This window comes from Suricata suricatta, chromosome 15, assembly GCF_006229205.1.
Source record: "Suricata suricatta isolate VVHF042 chromosome 15, meerkat_22Aug2017_6uvM2_HiC, whole genome shotgun sequence".
Classification (NCBI taxonomy): domain Eukaryota; kingdom Metazoa; phylum Chordata; class Mammalia; order Carnivora; family Herpestidae; genus Suricata; species Suricata suricatta.
The window spans coordinates 48,558,815-48,573,145 of record NC_043714.1 but is presented as its reverse complement, the minus strand read 5'-3'; the positions used below and the strand labels follow the sequence as shown (position 1 = coordinate 48,573,145).

The 14,331-nt window shown below is 38.1% G+C and overlaps 1 protein-coding gene and 1 long non-coding RNA gene across 5 annotated transcripts in view; both read right to left on the bottom strand.

Annotated features, from left to right (window-relative positions):
• Positions 1-14,331, bottom strand: part of OXR1 (oxidation resistance 1) — a 427,046-nt gene that overhangs the window by 281,021 nt on the left and 131,694 nt on the right. The window lies entirely within an intron of this gene.
• On the bottom strand, positions 1,576-13,866 carry LOC115279526. The gene is made up of 3 exons (XR_003903491.1): positions 13,806-13,866; positions 2,818-3,023; positions 1,576-1,870 (listed from the first exon to the last, which is right to left on the bottom strand). It is a non-coding gene; the product is annotated as an uncharacterized LOC115279526 (long non-coding RNA).

The window sequence follows — 14,331 nt, the reverse complement described above, 5'->3', positions numbered from 1 at the left end:
ATAAAGAAAGCATATTTTTAAAATGTTTCTTTCAGCATTGTTTTAAAAAGTGAAAACTAAAAGTAACCATATTCTAGAAGTAAAGGAATGAATAAACTATATGGTGTAATATACCACAGTTAAAATGACCTGGCTAGATGGATGGAGATGATAGATAGATAGATAGATAGATAGATCGATCGATCTCAACAGGGACCTATTTTGAAAGCAATGTTGATTAAGAAAGGCAAGTTGCTACAAAGTGCATTCAGTGTGATACCATTTATATACAGTTTTAAAAAATACAGAACACCATACTATATTTTGGAGGCATCTACTTTATGCCAGCCATTATTTTAGACACCAGAAGGATGTACTCATAGAAGAATCATAGGAAGGATATAATCATAGAATCCCTGACCTAACAAAAGCTTATAATCATATAAGGGAATAGATAGCAAACAGATAAAAGCATGCTCTATATATATATATATATATACACACACACACACACACATACATATACATATACACACACACACAATACATACATATATATACATATACATATACATATATATATATATATATATATATATATATATGCAAATTCTGTCAGGAGTGGTACAGCTTACAGAGAAAAGTAAAGCCCAGTAAGGGATCCTGACAACAGTTCAACTATAGATTGACTGGTCTCCCCACCTCCACCAGGAAGTGACTTTTGAACAAAATCTGAATGCAGGCAGTGACCTGATGGAACCACAGGCGACAGGCCCTTGCATGGGTACTCCAGGGGACAGAGCGAGCAAATGCAAAGACCCAGAGATGGAAATTGCTTGGAAATGTGCCTGCTGTGCTCCTTAAACAGCAAGGGGAACAGAGGAGGCCAGTGTGCCTGAAGCATAGGGAGCATGGAAGACCCAGGGAAGCTGGAAGTTAGGCTGGAGGGTGGGTCATACAGAACCTTGGTGAGTACGACAAGGACTGGGGGTTTTATCCCAGGTGTGACAGAGACCACTAGCGGGCTAAGAGGAGGGAAGTTACATAATCTGATGTTATGTCCTTTGAGGACTAATCTGGAGTGCTCAGGTGCAGAGTCCAATTCTTGATTTTGGCTCATGATCTCCCAGTTCATGAGTTCAAGCCCCACACCGGGTTTTGCACTGAGAGCATGGAGCCTGCTTGGGATTCTCTCTCTCTCTGCCCCTCCTCCATTCATTCATTCCCTCTCTCTCTCTTTCCCACTCCCTCAAAATAAATAAAACCTAATTAAAAAGGAAAAAAAAGAAATGAAGGACTGACCCGATGTGGCTGGTGGGGGGAGAAGAGACCCAGTATTGGGGTGATGCTATGAGAGAGAAAGCAAGAAACAAGCAGAAAGAAGGCAGACGCTGGACTCGGGAAGTAGCATGATCAGGTGAAGAGGTGATGGAACCATGATTTGCTTTATTTTGAAGGCACAGTCACGCAGACATTGTTTGTACATAATATTATATGTAGTAAAAAGAGAAGAATACATGTGTCAAATGCAGATACCATTGCCTCTGGGACAGAAGAAAGAGGAATAAGAAAATACAGGCATATTCAATCTTCGAATATTTATTTCTGGAAAAGGAAAAAACTGTTGATGTGAACATGGTACAAGATTACCGTGTTTTAATTCTGGCCCTGGGGCACCCAAATGTTTACTTTATTATCTTTGTAATATTCTGGTCTTCATATTATTCCAGAAGAATTAGACCCTCTACAGGAAGAGTAATACCTACGCTTTCTTTACAATGTATATCATTGATGAATCCATGTATTCAACTAATACTCCTTGAGCACCTACTCACGGCAGACACTGATATAGGTGCTGTTGAAGCTATAAAGTCTTCATGGAGTCTATACTCTGGAAGAGGAGAAAGACAGTGTTGAAACGTCCATAATATAATGTCATTTTGGACTGGGGGATATGAAGAAAAATGAAGCATGATGGCAGAGTTATTCAAAATCGGTTTTAGCTTATTTCTCTTATAAGAGAAATCTAACATTAAACTATATTTTTGTGGTTATATAAATAAATCATAAACTTAATAAAGCATCACAGGAACACAGGTAGCTGACAGACACAGGGAGATTGAGAGCAGAAACCCTGGGTTAGAAGTTGGCCAATGTTCCAGTTATCCACTCTGACTTAAAAAACAATTTATCCTCATCACCATCATGTCCATCTTTTTCTTAAGTCTCATGATTTTTTAAACCAGGAACGTGGACTCGGCTCAGTGGGGACAGCGCATCTCTACTTCACAATACCAGAATTTCAGCTGCAGTGGCTCTAAAGGCTGGGGCCTGAGCAGCGGTAGTTCGTTTAGTATATTCTGGGCTTTCTCAGAGTGTGGTGGCCTCAGGATAGTTAGACTTCTTCTATCATCTCGGGTCTCCAAGAACAAGTGTCCCTGGAGTTTTGGACAGAAGCTGCAAGGATTCATATGATCTAATCTCAGAATTCCTAGAGCATCACTTCTGCCGTATATTATTGGTCAAACAACCCACCAAAACCAGCCCAATTCAAGGAAAAGATCATTAAACTTCATCTCTCCATGGGAGGAATGGAAGGAATTTAATCTACCATGGGAAATTACCTAATTATTCAGAGATGCATTAATTTAATCTATAAAATGGAGCAATAATGTTTACTTCAAAGAGGTATAAGAAGAGCAAACAATGTAGGGAAATGGACTAGTAGCTGACAGGGTTATAAAATGTTTTTGTCCCTGTACACCTACCAGGAACTAACAACTCCAGTGTCCCTGTACACTTAACAACAACAACAACAAAATACCGAACCATTTTCACCTGAAATGTAGGGGGTCCAGGAAATCCTTGAAGTCTGCTGGTACTGGAAGAGTGGGATATTCCTAAGAAGGCTCTATGATTTTTTCCAGAACTTGGAAAACCATGATAGGAAGATAAGCTGAAATGCCAGATCTAAGATACTCCGAACTCTGCATTGGTCTTAGTTCTCAAAGTTTCAGGACTTCTATAAGGAAGCAGCAGCTTTGCTATGGAAAAGGTAAAGTATCATTTTACACCCAGCAGGTGTTGAGAAGAGGAAAAAGTTAGGCACATGAAGTCTTTATCCTTAGAATTGTAAAATCAATAAAATTTTCTTCCTGGAACAGCTGCTAAAACCAAGTTGTTTTGAACATAGTAATGAATGTTCCTTCAGTTAGCTCTGAAATGAAGTCAGATAAGTAAAGAGCACAGCTCTACATTTGAGGAAAGTATGGGATAAACATAACGTTCATTCCCATCTGTGCTGTATACAACTGTATTTTTTAAATGCTAATTTCATCCTATTGGTTCTCTTTTAAGACTAGGCAAACTAAACCAGTCCGTGGCTTATATAACACATGAAGGCCCTTTCAACTCTCTGCAATGGGCCCTGGGATGTCTGAAAAATACATTCATTTTAAAAAGGATTATGACTTCAGGAAAAGTACTTAAAGAGGATAAAAGGGACCAGCCTGTTATATAAATGAAAGAACTAAAGTTCTATCCACACACACCAAGAATAGGCTATAAAAATCTTTCTATTCGTAGTTTCCATTTTAAGTAAACATAAATCTCTTTAGCTATCACTTCAAAGAGAGAAATTATTACAGAAATTACTGGAAAATATTTATACCAAACATGAATAAGCCTTAAAAATACTGAATAAAATACTGGAGAACATTCATATTACCTACATTTCACAACATTTTCTTAGCAAAACTGAGAAACCCAAAGCAGTCTTGAAAACACTCAAACATGCCCAATAAAGGAGAAAAAAAAAGTATATATATATATGCACACACACATATATATACATGTGTATATATTTACATTCAAATACGCCCAATAAAGGAGAAAAAAGTGTGTGTATATATATATATACATATATATATAGTCTATATATATAGACTATAGTCTAATAGTCCTCTCAAAATGGAAGATTTATGAATTTCTGTCATAGATTACTAAAATAATTATTTCTTCAGTGTCTACTATATGATAGATGCCCTGCTAGGATCCAGAAGTATTTAGAAGAAATTCTTAACTATTGAAGAGCTCGTTGTCTTGGGCAGGTATCCTGCCCTTCCCCACTGGGGCGTACAGGGTGGGAGTGAGGTACTGAGGACCAAGTTTATCTAACAGGGCAGCTACTGTTAAGGAATTTCCAGCAGGGAAACAAAAATGAGCAGACACGGATCTCTGAAAGATCACACAGTAAACAGAGGAACCAGGCTGTGAGCCCCAGGCTAAGTGACTGCACAGCTCTGGCTTCTTCCTACTCTGGACAACCTGGGATCTGAATATTGACTCTACCACACAATGGATATGAAGTTTCGGACAAGTATCTTAACTGATCCAAGCCTCAGGCTCCTATTCTGTAAAAAAAGGTTTTAAATGTTGGCTCGTGGTTGAGAGGATAAATATTAATGTTCGTAGGGGGAAGTCTTCCAGGATGACCATTAGGCAGGTGGTACACCCAACTGTGCCAACCACACATCTCATAACCATGAAATGCTTATATATGCTAATATTTGGTTTTGAATTTCTTTTCTTTTATTGTTTTTATTTTTTTATTTTTTATTTTTTTAATGTTTTATTTATTTTTGAGACAGAGAGACAGAGCATGAGCAGGGAGGGGCAGAAGGAGAGGGAGACACAGAATCGGAAGCAGGCTCCAGGCTCTGAGCTGTCAGCACAGAGCCCAAAGCAGGGCTGGAACCCACGAACATGAGATCATGACCTGAGCCGAAGTCAGAGGCTTAACCGACTGAGCCACCCAGGTGCCCCTATTTTATTTTTTAATAGTTTATTGCAAATTGGTTTCCATATAACACCCAGTGCTCTTCCCCACAAGTGCCCTCCTCCATTACCACCATCTCCATTCCCCTTCCCCCATCCCTTCAACCCTCAGTTTGTTTTCAGTATTCAATAGTCTCTCAGGTTTTGTGTCCCTCTCTCCCCCCAACTCTCTTTCCCCCTTCCGCTCCCCATGGTCCTCCATTAGGTTTCTCCTGTTAGACCTATGAGTGCAAACATATGGTATCTGTCCTTCTCCACCGGACTTATTTCACTTAGCATGACACCCTCGAGGTCCATCCACTTTCCTACAAATGGCCAGATTTCATTCTTTCTCATTGCCATGTAATACTCCATTGTGTATATATACCACATCTTCTTGATCCACTCATCAGGTGATGGACATTTAGGCTCTTTCCATGATTTGGCTATTGTTGACAGTGCTATGTTAAGAGTCTCTTCTGTGTTAGTTCCAAAAGACCAGGGCTTGTCACATGACTTGCCTGCAAGAGAGGCTGGGTGTCCAAGTATTTCTCTTACTAACTTCTGTTGTAGAGAAAGCAAAACGAAGACAGGGTTGGAATGGATTTGGCGTATACTGGTCTATGGTTTTGCCATAACAGACATTAATTAATTATCCTATGGAAATCCATAATCATAGGCCTGGAGTAGTCAGGATCTTTTCCAAAGATCTAGGTGATAAATTATAGATGAATTTTAATATAAAGTATTAAAAGCAGGGACTGGTTTTGAATTTCTAACTGTAATATCTTTATCTCCTAAGGAACAAAGTTGCTTTTAATACTTCAAACTTCACTTACATTAGTCAAGCATTAGTCAGTTTTTCTAAAATGCAATATTCTCTATCATCCATATACATCAATGTTTTAGTTCTATATTCTATATGGTACTAAACAGTTTTACAGCCTAAGTCTAGTGTTATCTATAATTTATCACCTAGATCTTTGGAAAAGATCCTGACTTCTCCAGGCCTATGATTATGGATTTCCATAGGATAATTAATTAAATGCCTGTTAAGGCAAAACCGTAGACCAGTATACGCCAAATCCATTCCAACCCTGTCTTCGTTTTGCTTTCTCTACAACAGAAGTTAGTAAGAGAAATACTTGGACCCCCCAGCCTCTCTTGCCGGCCAGGGTGTTCATGTGACAAGCCTTGGCCCAGGAGAGAGAGGTAAAAGTCGTTTGGTACTAACACAGAAGGGACTCTTAAGGTAAGGCCCTGACTTACCCAACCTCTTTCTTAAGTTGAATACAGGCTAGATGCTTCAGGGTATACTATCTTGTGACCAGAGGATGAACGTTAAACATTTGGACTGCTGAGAAAGGACACTGAGAAAGAGCTCACTGCCTTAATAATACCTTTAAGCACTGACAATATACATGCACTTCCTAATTCCAGATTTCTTCTTGAGAAAAATAGACCTCATACTTATTTAAGTAATCATGCTGTCCAATACAATTACCACTACCCACATGTGACTTTAAATTTTAAATTAATTAAGATTAAATAAGATAACAAATCTGGTTGCTCAGTTTGCAACAGTGCAATTATAGAACACTTCCATCCTCACAGAAGTTTCTATTTAAACAGCACTGGAGATAATTTTATTTGCAGCCAAATGTACTGTACATGCTACAGATGCTAATATTTTCATCACTAAGCTAAAGGAAGAAACATTCTAGTCCCTGTTCACCCCCCACCACTGAACCCATATGCCCTGAGGTATCTGACTGTTTATTCCATTTTGAGATACCATTCATTGATTTATCACTAGCCTTTTATCCAAGAGATTTTTCATACTTTCTCAGAGGATTAGATTAATCTGTCAGAACCTTTTCTTCACATAGCTCCAAATAATCAAGTACTCTCCTTGCAGAGAATAGCAGAATTAAGGACATTAATATTCCTATCCTAACACAGCAGGAGGAAACAAAAAACAGCCACAGTCATGTCACAATAACAGCAGCTGCCAAATTAAAGCAACTGACTTCAATATAGAGATGTTTCCAGGGGTGGTTTCTAGCCTTTTCAGAATATACAAGTTGTTTTTTTTTTTCCTTAAAAGCTTAATCCAGAATAAGAGCTGAATCTGAGACCACATCACCCACACCCTGAGCTTGGTGGTTGAAGTCTTCTGGGAAACGGTCCTGCAGTCCCCAGGCATCGAGGAATATAGTCATGGATCAGTCTACCAAAAGTGGAAGAATATCACGTAGTAATGCCAATTTTCATCTACTTATTTACCTGTAAGTCACTTTAAAACACTGATTACAACAGTATCTAATATTATTTATTACAAGTGAGGCAACATTGTAAGAAAGTCCCATATGCTTTCATTTATCCCTTACAAACTCTGAGGCAGGTACTATTACCATCCTAAAATCATAAAGAGATTAAGGGACAAAGAGATTTAAAAAGTTGCCCAAAGTCACACATCTGAGTAAGTAGCAAAGCTCAAATTCACACGCACACAATCTGTCTCCAGGGTCTTCTCTCTTAATCACTATATTATCTCAAGTTGATCGTGTTCCTACAAATATAAGCCAGAAATTATTCAGTGACTTCTGCAGAGAATATCATGTTCATCAATATACTGAGATACTCCAGAAGTTTAGGATCACACTGAAACTCCTTTTCATGATTTATAACCCCACTTCTTGAAGGACAGAAAACATCAATTTATGAATATGAATATTTTCCATAACATAAAGTTAGTAGAGATTCAAGCATGATTATGTTTTTAATTTTTAAAGGTTTTATTTTTGTTATCTATCTTAGAGAGAAAGAGACAGAGACAGAGGGAGAGAGAGAGAGAGAGAGAGATCAGGGGAAAGAGAGAGAGGGAGAAAGAGAGAATCCCAAACAGGCTCAGAGCCTGACATAGGGCTTGAACTCACAAACTGTGAGATCATAACCTGAGCTGAAATCAGGAGTCGGTTGCTTAACTGACTGAGCCGCCCAGGTGCTCCCAGGCATGATTATCATAAAACACTGAATATATCCACTCATTAGTTGATGGACATTTGGGGACTTTCCATAATTTGGCTATTGGTGAATGGATAAGGAAGATGTAGTATATATATAACGGAATACTACTCAGCGATGAAAAAGAATGAAATCTTGCCATTTGCAACAACATGGATGAACTAGTATATGATGCTAAGGGAAATAAATCAGAAAAAGACAAATATATGATTTCACTCATATGTGAAATTTAATAAACACAACAGATGAACATAGGAGATGGGAAGGAAAATAAGATAAAAATAGAGAGGGAGGCAAACCATAAGAGACTCTTAAATACAGAGAACAAACTGAGGATTGCTGGCTGGCTCAGTCAGTTAAGCATCCAACTTCCCCTCAGGTCATGATCTCATGGTTTGTGGGTTTGAGCCCCACGTTGGTTTCTGTGCTGACAGCTCAGAGCCTGGAGTCTGCTTTGTATTCTGTGTGTGTGTGGTCTCTCTCTCTGCCCCTCTCCTGCTTTGTCTCTTTCTCTCAAAAAATAAACATTTAAAAATTATTAAAAAAATAAAATGTTATTGAAGAATATTTCATGACATGGAAATATTTACAGTATATATTTTAATAAGAAAAAAGCAAATGACAAATCACAACAGTATGAATCCATTAAATATACAGAAAAATCTTAGGACGTGACACTGAAAGTTAAAAGATTTACTTGGATGAATGAATTATAGACAATTCCGATATTCTCCCTTTTGTTTATGTGCATTTTCTAATTTTTCTATAAAGGATAAAGATTAGTTTTTATTAAGAAAGAAATAATTACTTTATTGAAAAACTCCTTGATAAAGATTAAGGGATTTCACCTTTTCACTATATTTATCGAAGGCAGTATGATGGAATTATTTTTCTATAGACAGAGGCTCCTGAGGATAAAGAGGGTAGGATTCATCTCTCAGAAAAAGAGCAGCAAGCTACTTAAAAACTGAATGGCTTTTCATTTTATCCCCATCTGTGATTAAAAAGGCTGCCCACAGGGGCGCTCAGGTGGCTCAGTTTGTTAAGCGGCTCACTCTTGATTTCAGTTCACGTCATGCTCTCCTGGTCCTGAGACAGAGCCCAGCATCAGGCTCTGTGCTGAATGTGGAGCCTGCTTGGGATTCGCGCTCTCACTCTCGCTCTCTGTTTCTCTCTCTCTCTCAATAAGGAAATAAACTTTTAAAACATGCTCCTCACATGCATAAACCAACATTAGCCCATGTTTCTTCTAGTTTTTCAAAGCTAGCTTTGCTTTACCAAATGCTTAAATAATGATAGAATTCCACTAATTAAACAACTGTTCTGGCAGAGTTACATTAGCATAACAGAAGCTTACAAAGTAAACAACTTGGCAGCATCTTGGGAATAGCTACGTCACCTGCCAGAATTTAGCCGACTTATTCTCTCAAACTGCTTCTAGAATATTAGCCATAGTTTCAGAAATGTATAAATAGCTCCTTACATAAAGCCCAGTTGCTTAATTTAAAAGTTCCAAAACTGAACACCTGAGGTAATCTTACTGATAAAATAAGGATGGTCAAATGGATAGCTGATAGCTACATCTAAAAATAGATCTTAAATCTGAGGGCATGCATAAAATGCACTTTTAGGGTGACATATATTGTTTTGAAAGACTAAGCGTACAGTGATAAAAGCCAAGGAATCCTTTGAAAAAAATTTCTTGGTTAATTTTTATCTAGCTAGGTGCAAATTTAATCAATTATAGTAAATTAAACTCCCATAGGGCCAGACACTATTGATTGTTGTGGGAGCAAATAATACTGAGAAGGCAGCTAAGTGAAAACACAATCACGGCTGGTCAACTATAGCATTAATGTTCTTGAGCTCTGGGAGGCATCTAGAACCCAAGGAAATGCTGGATATTTATGCCAGCTTGTCAATGGACCTTTTTGACCAATACCAAGGACCATTTCTAATTCCTTTGTATGCACTGTTCAGATCATTTGTCTTTTATTTTTTTTTAATGTTTTATTATTTAATTTTGAAAGAGAGTGACAGAGCAGGAGGAGGGGAGGAGCAGAGAGGGAGACACTGAATCAGAAGCAGGCTCCAGACTCTGAGCTGTCAGCACAGGGCCCGATGCAGGGCTTGAACCCACAAACCATGATATCATGACCTGAGCAGAAGTCGGCAGCTTAACCAACTGAGCCACCCAGGCACCCCTAGATCATTCATCTTTTAAAAGGACTACACACACAATTTTCAAAAATCTATGTAACAATAGGTGCGATACAGTGTCATGTTTAAGAGAGCAAAGGATTTGGTGTCCAAGAGAAATGGATTCAAGTTCTGACTCTATAACTAAGTGTGAGCTTGGAGAAGTGACTTAACCTTTCTGTCTTTTTTAATCTATAATTCTGGGGCAATAAACTTAGCTTCAGGATCATGAGTACTGAATGAATGCTCTAAAATGGCATAAAATGAGTATTTTAGAAATGGTAGTTAATGCTATAAGGATGAAGATGCACTCTGAACAGTCCTTCAGCTCTTTATTGGAGCCAGGATGTGGAGAAAATACAGAAAATTATACAATGTGACTGAAGATGAAGACGTTATTACTATTACCCTCTTTGGTATTTATGATACTTAAAAAGGGCAAATATTTTTTTTCTAAAATGGTAACACAGAATCTGGGATATTTGTAAGTTACCTCAAAGATAGATACAAAATGATCATTCAAATTTTTCCTTTTTTGAATACAGGGGTTCTTTATTTTGTACTTTGGGGGTACTTATACTACTGCACACAGAATACTGTGTCTTCTTTCTGGGATTATCAATTACTAAGTTAAATTATAGAATTTTTTGAGTTTCTTCCTTAATTTTAGGCCAATGCTCCATGAAAGGAGACTTACTTTCTCTACTGCAGTGTCCTGTGCAGAGTTAGTCAGCAGTATCCATGTGTGGAACAATGAATGCAGAATTATGACAGTCACATTCTCACCTTTACTGCATTCTTGGAGCCCAGACTGACAGCCTAAGTCAGTGATGACAAAACCCTCTGGGAATACAATTTTAACATTTACCTTAAACTTCGAATAAGCTGACTTACAAAACCAACTAAACATCTATACCCGCTGAGGCCAGGGAACCACCCTGATAATCAGAACCCTGGGGTATGTTTAGGAGCAGCCGGCCAGGGCTTACAGCGATCTGGAAACTATCAGTCTATCTGTATGTATTTAATGAAAAAGAGACTTTCTAGGTGCTGTAGACTGATTGAATTAATGGTCCCCATTCCTGGCCTCTCATATCCATGCTTTTTACTCTAAATTTGAGGTCCCAGTCTACGGCCATACCACCCTGAATGCACCCGATCTCATTTAAATTTGGGTTCCCCTCCCAATCTGACACTGAGCTCAGTCCAGTGACTTGCTTTGCTCTGGCCAAACAAGATGGACACAAACTTGATAAAAGTAGAGGCATGAAAAGCATTTGGTCATTTATGCTTCCAACCTTGTTCCTCTAAGATCATCATGAGAACCTACTCAGTCTAGTCTTTCAAAGGACTAAAACAGAGGAGCATATAGAAGGGAGCCCAGATGCCCCAGCTGGAGAAATCCTGCATCAGCACACAGCTAGCCATGAGACAGAAGCCAAGATCAGCAAAGCTGCCTCCCCAGCCGGCAACTACCCACAGACAGAGTGAGCCCTGCTCAGCCCAGAACCATCCAGCTGTTAGTAACTAAAGGCTTACTGTTTTAAACTACTGTGCTTTGGAGTAGGTCATTACATCTTATTATTCTGGTGATATAAACCTAATATACTTGCAATTAGGTAAAAAGAAATCTGAGTTTTCCAATTTTAACTTCCAAGTATACAACTGAGAACTATTTAAAGAGGTCTGGGAAGACCAAAATTCTATACTCAAATTTTCTGCAGTGGTATGTGTGTGTGTGGGGGGGGGGGGGGGGGGGGGGGGGGGGGGGGGGGGGGCAGGGTGTACCTGGTGTTCCAAAAATCATCTATTTGGAAATGGTATTATGAAAGGTGTTAACATTTCTATTTATGTTAATAATTCTATTCGGGGAATATGTTTTGTCATGTATATAATATGTTATAATAGTTCACATATATGTTAATGTATATTTACATATGTATTGGAGGCACATATTTTATTGGTAAGTATGTACCCTCAATGAAGTTCAGAGACCACTGATCTTGCTTCGTTTACATAAGGTAATTTTCTTATCTGTACATGCTTATCCAGATGAGTTGTATTCTTTCTGGGGAAAAAAGAGTTCCTCGCAGCATGGGCTTTCACAATGGGTCATCTCTTCAGGAATAAAGACCAATTCATAGGCTAAGTATTCTGCTTCTCTTGTAAATCTGATGAGATTTTAATATTTTTACAAATTACTAGTATTCAATTAAGGCAAACTGAAAACTAAAGGTACTGACTCCACAGTGATTTCTTTTCCTTTTTTTTTTTTTTAATGCATGGTTAGTGTATAGAACGGTTGCACTGGGAAAATAGAGCACAGTCTCTTTGACTTGAGAACACTTTTCAAATATTAATACCTTTACTGGCCACACCAGTTATGGTGTGGTACCTTACTAAAATAAGCAATATACATATAAACCATTTTTACTACCGAATACCAGTACACATAATTATTTTAATGAGTATCAAGATTTAGGAGTATGTGATTTTATAAGAGATCCCACATATTAATGGTTTACAGTGATTTTAAATTGCAGCTAGTTTACTTGTTTACATAAACTCCAAAATAACTTTTTATTGGAACTAAACTTAAACTAAAATGATCTATTAGTAAACCAGTGAGGAATGCTGCATGTCTCAGATATAAGGAACCTTACAAGAAAGATATATTCTTCATGACTTTAGAGAGTAAAGATAAATGTTAAAACATAAATTTTACAAATTAACAAATAAAGATATATGACCTTCTTTTCAGAACCAATTTTACAATGTGCTCTATCTCTAAAAGGAAAGCAATTTAAAACTGTCAAATTTGCTTCAGTATGGCTTTCTTATATATCAAATTCCTCTCATAATGCTACCATATATATTTTTCTTTTCCCCTTAGACATTCAGCCAAATTCATATAAATTCATGTTTAAAGGTATTTTTAAAACACAAGTGATTTTCCCCACTTCACTTAAAAATGTTTTCCTTCTTTTCTGCCCCAGAGAGTTAAATATTATAGGCTACTGATTTTCTGAGAGTTCACCTTTAACCCTTTAAAAGAAGGTTGGAGGGGCACTTGGGTGGCTCAGGTGGTTCAAGTCCAAATTCAGCTCAGGTCATGATCTCATTCATGGGTTCGAGCCCTGCGTCAGAGCCTGGAGCCTGATTCGGATTCTGTGACTCCTCCTCTCTCTGGCCCTCCTCTGCTTGTGCTCTGTCACTCTCTGTCTCTCAAAAATAAATAAATATTAAAAACAAAATTTAAAAAAATAGATTGGGACACATCGTAAATGCTTATCCAGATGAGTTGTATTCTCTCTGGGGAAAAAAAAAAAAGATCTAGAGTATAAAGTCTGATTTGCATTCTGATTTCCATAGTGTTTTGAGTTATTTGAGTTATGCCTAATTCCACAAAATGAAATTAATCTTTCACTTCAAACTATTGCAGTTGGACTGACAAAGAAAAAGTCTAGATTATTTACAAAATCCATTGAATTACTGACCAAATAAGAAACAAAGAACCAGAGGGGGGCTAAGAGGTTGTCCCCCAACAACGCAGCAATCCAGCCAGACTGCAGAGTCGCAGGCTGCCCCTCTGCAGCCCAACAAAGGGAATGAGACAGGATGTACAAGAACAAGTCTCCTCAGGGCCCCATGGATTTCAGTTCCCCATGCCTCTCGCTATATAATGAGCTCATCTGTCATCTATTTAGCTTTTGAGCCTACAGGCTGTTGACTGGACCCAGACTCCAGGGACTGAGATGTTCTTGGAGCTCTTCAGACAGACTCACCATGTGGCATCAATCAAGCCAATCAATACACCACTTGGCTCTTCGAAGTTCTCTATGTTCAAATAGAGGATAAGCCGTAGCCTGCAAGGCACCTGCCCTACCAGGGTGTTAGGAGACTGGGCACATCATTTACAGTCAGCGTGAGATCTGATGAAGAGAGATGCTTGGTCAGGATCAGATACATTTTCTCACCCACCGCATGCAGAGTGACTGAAGTCACAGCGCACCATTCCTCACAAAGCTTCTGGGCTTCCCTTTCCCAAAATGTCACCTGCAACGTGTCATGAATAAACACAACCAATGTCAACGGAGTCAGCAGTGTCTTTGGTGATAAATATAGAAGTGGAATATTTTACTTATTACATTTTCCTGATAATGGTGCTATATTTTAATAGTTGTGAGCTTTGAAAATCAGCATTTTTCCAAAACTAAAAAGGAATTATATTCTGAGGACTAATTTATTACATGTTCATTATAAAGTGATTTTTTAAAAATTATACAAAAGAGTATGAAGTAAAACAATGAC